This window comes from Grammomys surdaster, unplaced genomic scaffold (assembly GCF_004785775.1).
Source record: "Grammomys surdaster isolate TR1022 unplaced genomic scaffold, NIH_TR_1.0 111276, whole genome shotgun sequence".
In the NCBI taxonomy this organism is placed as follows: Eukaryota; Metazoa; Chordata; class Mammalia; order Rodentia; family Muridae; genus Grammomys; species Grammomys surdaster.
Genome location: NW_021611320.1, coordinates 27,300 through 37,284, shown reverse-complemented (window position 1 = coordinate 37,284; position 9,985 = coordinate 27,300).

The window sequence follows — 9,985 nt, the reverse complement described above, 5'->3', positions numbered from 1 at the left end:
TATGTGTGTCATATGTTGGTTGATTGTTTTTCAAGGTGGAGCTGTCAAGAGGTGGGGCTCCATCAAGTTTGGTAGGTCTCTGGGGTATTGCTTCTGCTACTGCGATACGTACTGACCAAAAGCAATTTGAGAAAGACTCAGTTTATTTCAGCTTGCAAGCTATAGTCTAACTGTAATGAGAGTCGGGGCAGGAACTCCAGGTAAAGCTTCTGATACCTACAACCTGGAGGTAGGAACTGGAGCAGAGCCCATGAAGGAACACTGTTAAGTGGCTCGATCTCCATTCTTTGATCAACCTGCTTTCTTGCATATCTCAGGACCAGCTGCTCATCTATGGCACAACCTACAGTGGACTTGGCACTCCCACATCAATCATTAAACAAAAGAATGCTCTATAGACTTGCCTACAGTCTAATCTGACTGTTATTTTCACAATTGATATTCTGTCTTCCACATAGCTCTATCTTTGATCAAGTAGACAAAAACACTAACCAGGACAGATGATTATGAGACCCTTGCCCTAGTTTTCCTCTGTCTCTTCTGCCTACCACAGCTTTAAGTACTTCTTCTTCACTTTCATACAATCTATGGAAATGATGGAAAATCTAGAGGGTATAATTTTAACTAAAATAGACTTCATCTATGCAATTGTGAAAGTTATCAAATTTTCTGGACTGAAAATTTTGGTAATATGGCTCTTTTGAGTTACCTGCCATGTTCCGTTAACCTTTTATTTAGATTCCCATAAGAAATCCCACTAAGCTCCCTGGTTCACCATGATAGACAGTGGAATTATTGATTTAGTCTATCATTGGTGGCCTTTCTAGAATAAATAGAAATTTGTCCGTCACTCCTATGAAAATGTTGCTCATATGTAATGTCTACAGAGAGTCCAATGGCTGATGACATCACAGGAATGTGAATAAGCGTGGGAGAGATCACATAATGAGGCAGAAAGTCAAAGCAACAAAGGAAGAAGGCTTGATATTTTTCTAAAAATCCAGTTTCCCTGGAATTAACTAGATTCTTAGAAAAAGAGGAAAAATCAAACATTTTAACTGTTACAATTTAATAAAAGGGAAATCCTGAGAATTGGAATTACTTTAAATACTGTAACCTATTGTCTACTTACCGTTACACCTAGACAGCGCTTGGTAAAACTTAGATGTCAACTCTTCTCAAGAATGTAGTGTGATTTAGAGGGTTTTTCATCTTGTTTTTGCTTTGCTTTGTTTTGAGGGGAAGTTTTGCCATTTCTTAGCATTGTCTAGTTTCCTTGACTGGCTTTGGATAATTCTGCACACACCTATAGAATCAACTTGTCACCTATAATAGGTACATTGGTATACATGGGTGCACATAGATCATAGGTTTGTTTTAACTTAAACAATTCCAGATGCAAAGTTCTTTTTAAACCATCATGATCTACACTACCATCACTTCTGAGTCCATTGAAAATGACTTTTAAGACTAAAGTGGGCTCATCACTTCTTTGTGCACAGCACATGCTTTTAGCGAAAACATGAAGCCGGAAAACATGAAGCTCAGGCTGGAGAGACAGCTTTGTGCTGAACAGCACTTGCTTCTCTTCTAGAAGATACAACTTCAAATCCCAGCACACTCACCAGGCAGCTGATAGCCATCTGTAGCTGCAGTTCTGAGCTCCCTGGCCTCTGTTATCCATTGTACTCATCTGCATATACCCACATGCAGACATATATATCCACATGGGATTTAAACCAATAAAATAATGATAAAAACTTGAAGAGGTTGCACATAGAATGAGAAGAAGTACTGCAGGCTTGCACACTGGGATTCTAGATCCCCAACAAAGTGGTAGGATTGTTTTATTGGCCTTTCTCAACACAAGGTCAAGGATAGGTCTTTGTCTTAAATGGTGGGTCTAGGAATAGTTACTCATTTTATAAGAGCTGTGTTAACATCTGGGTAGAAATAGGCATCTTCACATCTGGCTTGGAACATAAATAGTGCTTCTAAAAATTCAAGAGAAGTGCTTGTGGGTTGCTCAATAAATACATCCACACACAAAATACATCGGATGATGGTCATCATTTTGTTTTGTCTTCCTAATTCATTAAATATATTTTTCAAACACAACTTGCTATATTGGTCATTTTCATATGTAAATAAATGCATAAATAAGTACTTGAGAGTAGGCAAAGAAATGAGTGCAATAGGTTTTCCTAAATCATTATAAATTATAAAACAGGGATTAATGCTTTTTTTTTTAAAAAAAGCACAGTACATTTTATTTTCATGTTAATGGATAACACGTGCATTGATATGCATAGAGGGATATAAACTGTATCACCCTTGGATAAAGCTAATGCCATTAGAATATCAGAAATGAAAGTGCATATGCAGAGAAAACCCTAGGAAATATGAGGTCTGTGATGAAATCCATCATTAAAGTCTTGGCTGCAGCCACTGATAATTTGAGTTAGGAGAACAGCGTGATCAAATGTGCATTTCACTAGCAGGACGCTGCTGCTAAGGCAGAATTCCTGAGACAGAGGGTTCTTCAGAGAAAGGACTTTGAACATAATTTTTAAATGGTGAATTATAAATAATGTATTGCATATCGTTATCTACTCCTGCCGTCTCTCCCACTACTGCAATTACTGTATTAGGACACACGTACAGTAATTAAAATGATTACACCAAATTTTCATAAAGTAGGGGAAGGGAATACTGCATTTTTTGTGCTAATCTATTGTATTCTTCAAATTTCCAAACGTGCTTATTCATGACCCCAGATGAATTCATGATCCACCAGTGGATCTAGCTTAGTTAACAAAATTAATTAGAAACTAATTGCTATAATAGTTCAAAGAAATGTGAGGGTGCCTCACCCTAGAAAATATCAATAGGACTAAAGAAGATAGAATGTATTTAGGGAAATGTTTTTCTGCAATGAATTTTCAGGTGTTTGTAAAAGATGAAACAGGAGAAGAAAAGCAATATGGGGAGGGATCGAGGCCTTTCAGTCCTGTTTACATGTAGCTGCTAAAATGCCTAAGCGACATGCTGCTGCAATAAACACGATGTAATGGATGTGGACTTCTTGTGACATTAGAAATAAAAACATCCTTGCTTCCACACTCACAAAATGATATTTTCCTGGAGTCTTAGATACTACGCGAATATCTGAATATTCTGAGAATTACACTGTCTTTCTGGGACCCACTGTTAAATAAATCATATACAGCATATAAGAACACATTTTCAAGTTTCTATTGTACTTTCAACACACACACACACATACATGCATGTCCGTGCATATAGAGGAAAGGTATCCTTTTTAAAAGACAGATTAAAACATGTTTCAGTTTCAAAGTTTTCTTAAATAAGCCACTTGCCTGTAAAAGCAGTGTAGTTTTGACAGGTTTTATATTATACTCACTAAAAGCCAGAGATCTCATAGAATCACTTCGTACACTTTTATAATGACCTCATGAGACACAATATATTAACACTGATTTGCAAAGAAGAAATTATAGATTTTTTTTTTACTATGGGTAATTAGAGTAGCAACAGAAATATTCCACAAATGTTCTTTTATTCTATTTAGTACAGAGAATATTTTTAATGTCATAAATTTCATGCTGAATCAGACCTCGCTTCTATGAAAGAATAGTAAATTCTCACCAGCTGTGATCAATGGAGGAGTTCAGGCCTCAGACAATCATGGCCAAGTATACAGTTACACTTCCTGAGAGTCCACTGAGCGGTTCCCAGCCCTGAGTATGAAATACATCACTCATGACCTTAAAAGTTTCAAACTGTGATTTTTTTCTTTATCATATAAAAAGGCTCAAGGTTGTATAGCTATACATGAATGCCATACATTATTGTTAAATATATACAGGTATAAAATGACTGTATAGAATAGGACGTGATAATGATATGTAATGGAGTCCTGAGTGAAATAGCAAGGTATTCCCACCATTTTAAACATTTCAGTGATGGGGAGTGGGGTGAGCTTTAGTTTTCTAACATACATGTCTGCAGGAGCCCCAGAGTTTGAGAATCTGCCCAAAGATCATTTCTGCTTTGAACTGATCATGCCTTTTTCACCAATTAAAATGTATTTATTATTATTATTATTATTATTATTATTATTATTAGTTTTAAAAAATTGAGATTACATCTTACACTAGTCAGAATGGCTAAGGTAAAACATTCAAGTGATAGCATATGCTGACAAGGATGTGGAGCAAGGGAAATACTCCTTCATTGTTGGTGGGTGTGCAAACTTGTACAACTACTTTGGAAATCATTTTGGTGGTTTCTCAGAAAACTGGGAATAGTTCTACCTCAAGACCCAGCTGTATCATTCTTAGGCATATACTCAAAAGATGCTCTACCATATCATAAGGACACTCGCTCAACTAATCGTGGCTTTTAAAGCAAAGACAGCGAACTGCTAGAATTTTCTCTTACGCTTCTTTTAAAAAAACAAATATGATGAGCATTTTAATTAAACAAGATGAGTTTCAGCAGATGCACTTGGTTTTAAGAATATATGTAATTTTAAGAAACATGATATTTATGATTGAAGGTAAGTCTGGCCTCAATATATGTTCATGTTCTCATTTGTGAAAAAACAACAAAAGAAAATCATGATTGTTTTTATGTATCTATGATAAATGGTGAAATAAAAGGGTCATACGGAACATATGTGACAATTAACATAGCAGAGTGATAGGTTTCTACAATGACAATGAGGAGTACAAATTTTACAATGTAAAAATTGAACATGTATTTCTATGTCTATGTATTTAACTATTTATTTCAAATCTTAAACATCTTTGAGTATTCAGTACTTATACAGATGTATTACTCTCCTCTGCAAGGTAAGTGATCAAAGTCTAGTCAAATCTTCTATGTGTCTATGGTGACTCATCGGTGAAGTGTGTATAGTGATGATATTATTTATTACTTTGTTGGATTGATAAGAAAATTTAATGTTTATAGTTCACTGTATTTGTGTTTGTGTTCTGTTTGAGTATATAAATCATTCTTTAGTATACATAAATACTAGTATTTTCATCTACCTAATCATATATGTTTATGTGAGTGTGTACACATATGTACATGTTCGTGTGTGTGTGTGTGTATATGTGTGTTTGTGCAAATTTGTATGAAAATCAGAGCATAAACTCAGATACCATTCTAAAAATACCATCACTGTCTTTTAGCCAGTTTCTCATTGGCCTTAGGCACACTGATTTAGCTAGACTGATTGGTGTGCAAGCTCCATGGATTTTATACATTTGATATTACTTGGTATTTTTATGTTACTTTGGGAGTTGAAACTCAGATTTTCATACTTCCATCACAAGTAACTGAACTACCTGTCCATTTTTACAAATTGGTTCCCTCATTACTAGCATTTGTTGGGTTTTGAATTGGTAGGCATGAAAGACACAAAGATAAAATTAGACATGAACTGAGGAATACATAGTCTAATGGTAGAAACTTATATAGCCCACAGTGTAAAAGTATATATACATTCATGTATACAAGCACTCACACACATGACAGGGAGAGAGGGGAGGGGAGGGGGAGGAGGAGTAGGAGGAGAGGGAAAGAGAGGAGAGGGAGAAGGAGAGGCTCTATTACCAGTCTCAAAGAAAAGCAAGTAGACATTGCGTGGACTATCCCAGTTACTTTACGTAGTCTAGGATTTGAGACTTACTTCAGACATTCCATTGTTTCCAATGAATTCTCAAGCTTAACCAAGTAGCTCATTTATAAAGAACTCTGAGATAAAATATGGAACATAAGTAATGTAAATCTCATTTATTTGAAGGCTTGTGAATGAGAATGCTCACAAGTAGCAAGTGTAGACAAATGAGTAAAGTCAACTACAAAATCACTGAAGCTATAGCAGAAGTCTAGGCAAGATGGCCCTTGAGATGGTGAATGAAGGGGAAGGGTACAGAGGAACAGAGAGAGTAAGAGAGAAGAGTATAAGAAGCCTCTTGGATGTTCCCATAGTCGGGCAACAGAGGTGAGAGAGAGTCTTGGGAAAACTGTAAAGTGGCCGAGAAGAGGAAAGAACACTCAACAGACAGTGGTTTTCTGTGTACCTGCTCAGCTGAAGGGTTTCAGGGATCACATAAGAGGAGTTCAGAAAGTGATTAGACCTCATGCTAAAGAGTTCTAATTGAAGGGCTAGTCTGAATCATTCAGCTCACTTAAGAGATAAGGTGCATATTGACAAGGATGACCAATACTGAATTTCTAGAGAATGGCAGCAACTGTTAATAGAAGCTGAGTAGTGAATAATTGAATGTTTGTTCTCTGAAAACTGCTTGAAGTCTGACTCACCAGTCTTGTTATTTGGGATAAATCCACTTACATAGGAAGGCCATGTTGTCAACTATAAAACAAAAACAAAGTGGTTAGTTTAATTCTTTAGATGGTTCTGTGACCAAAAGTGATATAAAGAGATGTCCCTGCTTGTGTTCTTAAACAATAAGAGGAAGCCTTGAAGAGACAGAGATTTCCAAATGTCTAAGATTGCTCTGACAGTAAAGAATGCTTGAGGATACCATTGGGAACTGAACAGATCTGTGGAGGTTACGGCATTTTTACCATCCCTTCCAAGAGAGCACTCTCTTTCTAAGTTACTCAGGGATGGTTTCTAGCTGTTTTCTACAAACAGGAGAAGTGAGAGTAGAAGCAGAAAATAAACAAAAACAAGACAGCAAAACAGTTCTCAGGGAACATAGACACCATAGGAAGAGAACTTTACTAAGAAGGACTTTTACTATTCCTTGCTTTCTAGAAATACCATTCTAACAGTATGGCATTTGATTATTACAGATTTTCTTGCAGCTATTATGCACGTGACTATTGATGAGTGAGAGAAGAATATTCCTTGAGTTCAGACCATAAGACTCTCAGGCAATGAGGACAAGGTAGTGAACCATGCGATTAGCACCTACACTATGAGTTCTGCAGTCTGTTAGCATTTCAGAATTTCCTTAAATTGCTGAGACACATGCAGAGAATGGCAGTTATCCTTTGTCTCCAATACAGCTTAGTACACAATCTTTCATTGCTAAATAACCTGTTGTTAGGTTTAATTTGAGGAACATAATCTTTGTCAATCATTGTCTATGCTTCAACCTCCCTCAATCCCCTCTTTGTTTTCAATATTTCTTCAAAGGCAAATGCTGTTTGAATTAGCCATATTGCTCCAAATTGAACAGGCCCCAGAGAGAAATCTGATGAAAATGAAGCTTGACTTTGATTAAAACTGTGGGTGTGCAACAGAACATTATATAATGACTGCCAGATCTCTCAGATCTTCTCTCTTGAAAATGCTAATGTAACCAGTCTGGTTTTTCCCTTATCTAAAATCTTGGAACTGTTTGTCTTACTTAAGTGCCTTCCTTGAAGTATTAAAAGAGGTATACATTTAATGTTATACACATACCACTAAGTATACTTTACAGAATATTTTGTCATTTTTATTATCTCTCATCTAATAAATACATGCATTGCAATATTAATTAATTATTTCATCATTTATATTGCATGCACTTTTTAATAAGATAAAATTCTGCAAGAGAGGAATAGAAACTCAAATATTTTTATATGTTTTTAAATCAAACTCCATAAATAAAACTTCCTTATCCTTATCATCAAAGAAAGCCAATTTTCATTGAGAAATCTCTTGATTTGAGGGAGAAAGTATATTAGAGATAAAGAAAAAATAGTCCTCCTTCTTGGTCAGCACACACTAGAGTCAGTAAGATGATGGAAATCATATTCATTCTCACTGTCAGGTGCAATGGAACTTGTTACCAAGTTCTCTCTCTTGGTTTTGTGCTTCTCCTCCCCCAGAGCACTCTGTTAACATAATAAGTCTAAAATGTATCTGTCCTAGGGACCAGCCATGCACTTTTGACAGATTTCCTTTAACTCATTTTTTATGTCAATGGAAATATGTAACAATAGTGTCTTTATCAGGTTATTATCTGAGAATCAGAGCACACTATGCACAAAGCCAATAGAATGGTGTCTGGCACATGACAAGGGCTCCAAAAATGTTCTCATAATCACAATAAAATGCTGTCTTCACTCATGATTTAGTAAGTTTCAATGTGACAGCTGTAATTTCCTAATTATATGAATTTCAATTTGTAGTTTTGGTTTTAAGTATAATTCAGCATGTGAATGAACTTTAAAACTTGCACCATTGTTTAATGAACCATTTTGTCTAATTATGATATGTGTGTACATAATATATAGATGGAGATTTATATAACTTCATGGATTTTTTTCTAAACTGTACTTCTACAAAGAGAGAAAATTTGAAAAGGAACAATTACAATCTTAGAGACTTAGAATAACTCACCTGTGTTAGCACAGGTTTGAGTTGGACTGTAGTGATAGAGAGGGACGAAGATAAAAATGATGATGTCCTCCTCATAATCCTTCAAGTTAATGACAGACATGGACAGATATCAGATGACATATAGCATTTTATTTTATGTCAGTGCAGCACATCCATCCATTGCTTGGCATACTCCCATGGAGGATATTTCCCTCCAGTTTGTCAAATAAAATTATTTTACAGTATTCTTGTGATTATAGCATGTTTGAATTTTCATTTTTGTTTGATGTATTAAAATGACAGTCTAACATATTCTTAGCATACAAAACATTGATTGTTTGATCAGGAAATTAAAACTTTGATTCCTGAGACATTGGAACGAACCATTCTTCTCAATACCCTCCTCAGTAATGTAAAAGAATGCCTGAGTTTGTGAAAGTGATCTTGTCTATAGTCATCATTAGCTTTCTTTTCATGAGACATCATGTTTGTATTCATTTATATCCAGTTGAACATCTTGCCAATTTGTGATTCATATATAAAAACTCTTATCAGGTGGTCATTTGAAATTTACTAATGCATGAAAAGAATATTCTTCAAAATTTTTGAGGCATTTGATTTAACTGGCTTCAAGTCCATTCAGTGCCTCCTACCATCAATCCAGAAGGTATAGAAGGACTGACAGGGAATATTTTCTAATTATACAATGTGGAGAGAATATGTAACATCTAAAGTAAGATAGGTGGAAGATTTTCTCTGACCCTATACTTGACACTTCAAGCTGAGAACCAATATAGAAGGTTTCAGACAGGCTCACATACTTCTTTTGATCGAAAGCCTAGGTAAAATCCACTCGTTTGACAAATGGTAGTATTAGTTTTGGCTGAGAGATTAGTGTTAACTCAAAAAAAAAAGTTAGGTGGCTATAGCCACAGCAGAAAACCAAAATAATTACTTACAGCAGCTTGTTTGAATGATAACCATAGATGTGGAAAAATACCATCTACTACCAACTCAAAGCTGTTTCTTTGAATCAAATGGACTTTGTATAAGTATTTAACTACCATCCACCAATTACACAGAATACTGTCCTTTACCTAAATGTCTTCAGTGATTAATACTATACAAAACACACACTTGAAAATAAAACCAGTGGAGTGAATAAACAAATGGCTAAATGAGTGACCTTATTTTGCTTAGAGTATTGATAACATCTAACCAGTATCTCTCTCTCTCTCTCTCTCTCTCTCTCTCTCTCTCTATATATATATATATATATATATATATATATATATATATATATATATTTGTAATATCTAGCTATATTGGGATCTTTCATATCCATGATCATCAAAACAACTAGGGAAGCATTTTGAACACAGTGCTGAATTTGAGTACTGAGCTCTCAGTGAATGGATAAATGACATGTATCCTATTTATTTAGGTTATAGAAAAGATATAAGGGAATGTTAAGATTGACAAATCCACACTGTACTTTCTTATTAAGGAATTCCATGATACTTTAGAATTTAAACAGGTAGCTGGCATTGCTTTCTTCATGGATCATTTAATAAATAATTTATACAGCCTTAAAAATGGAAACATTTTCAC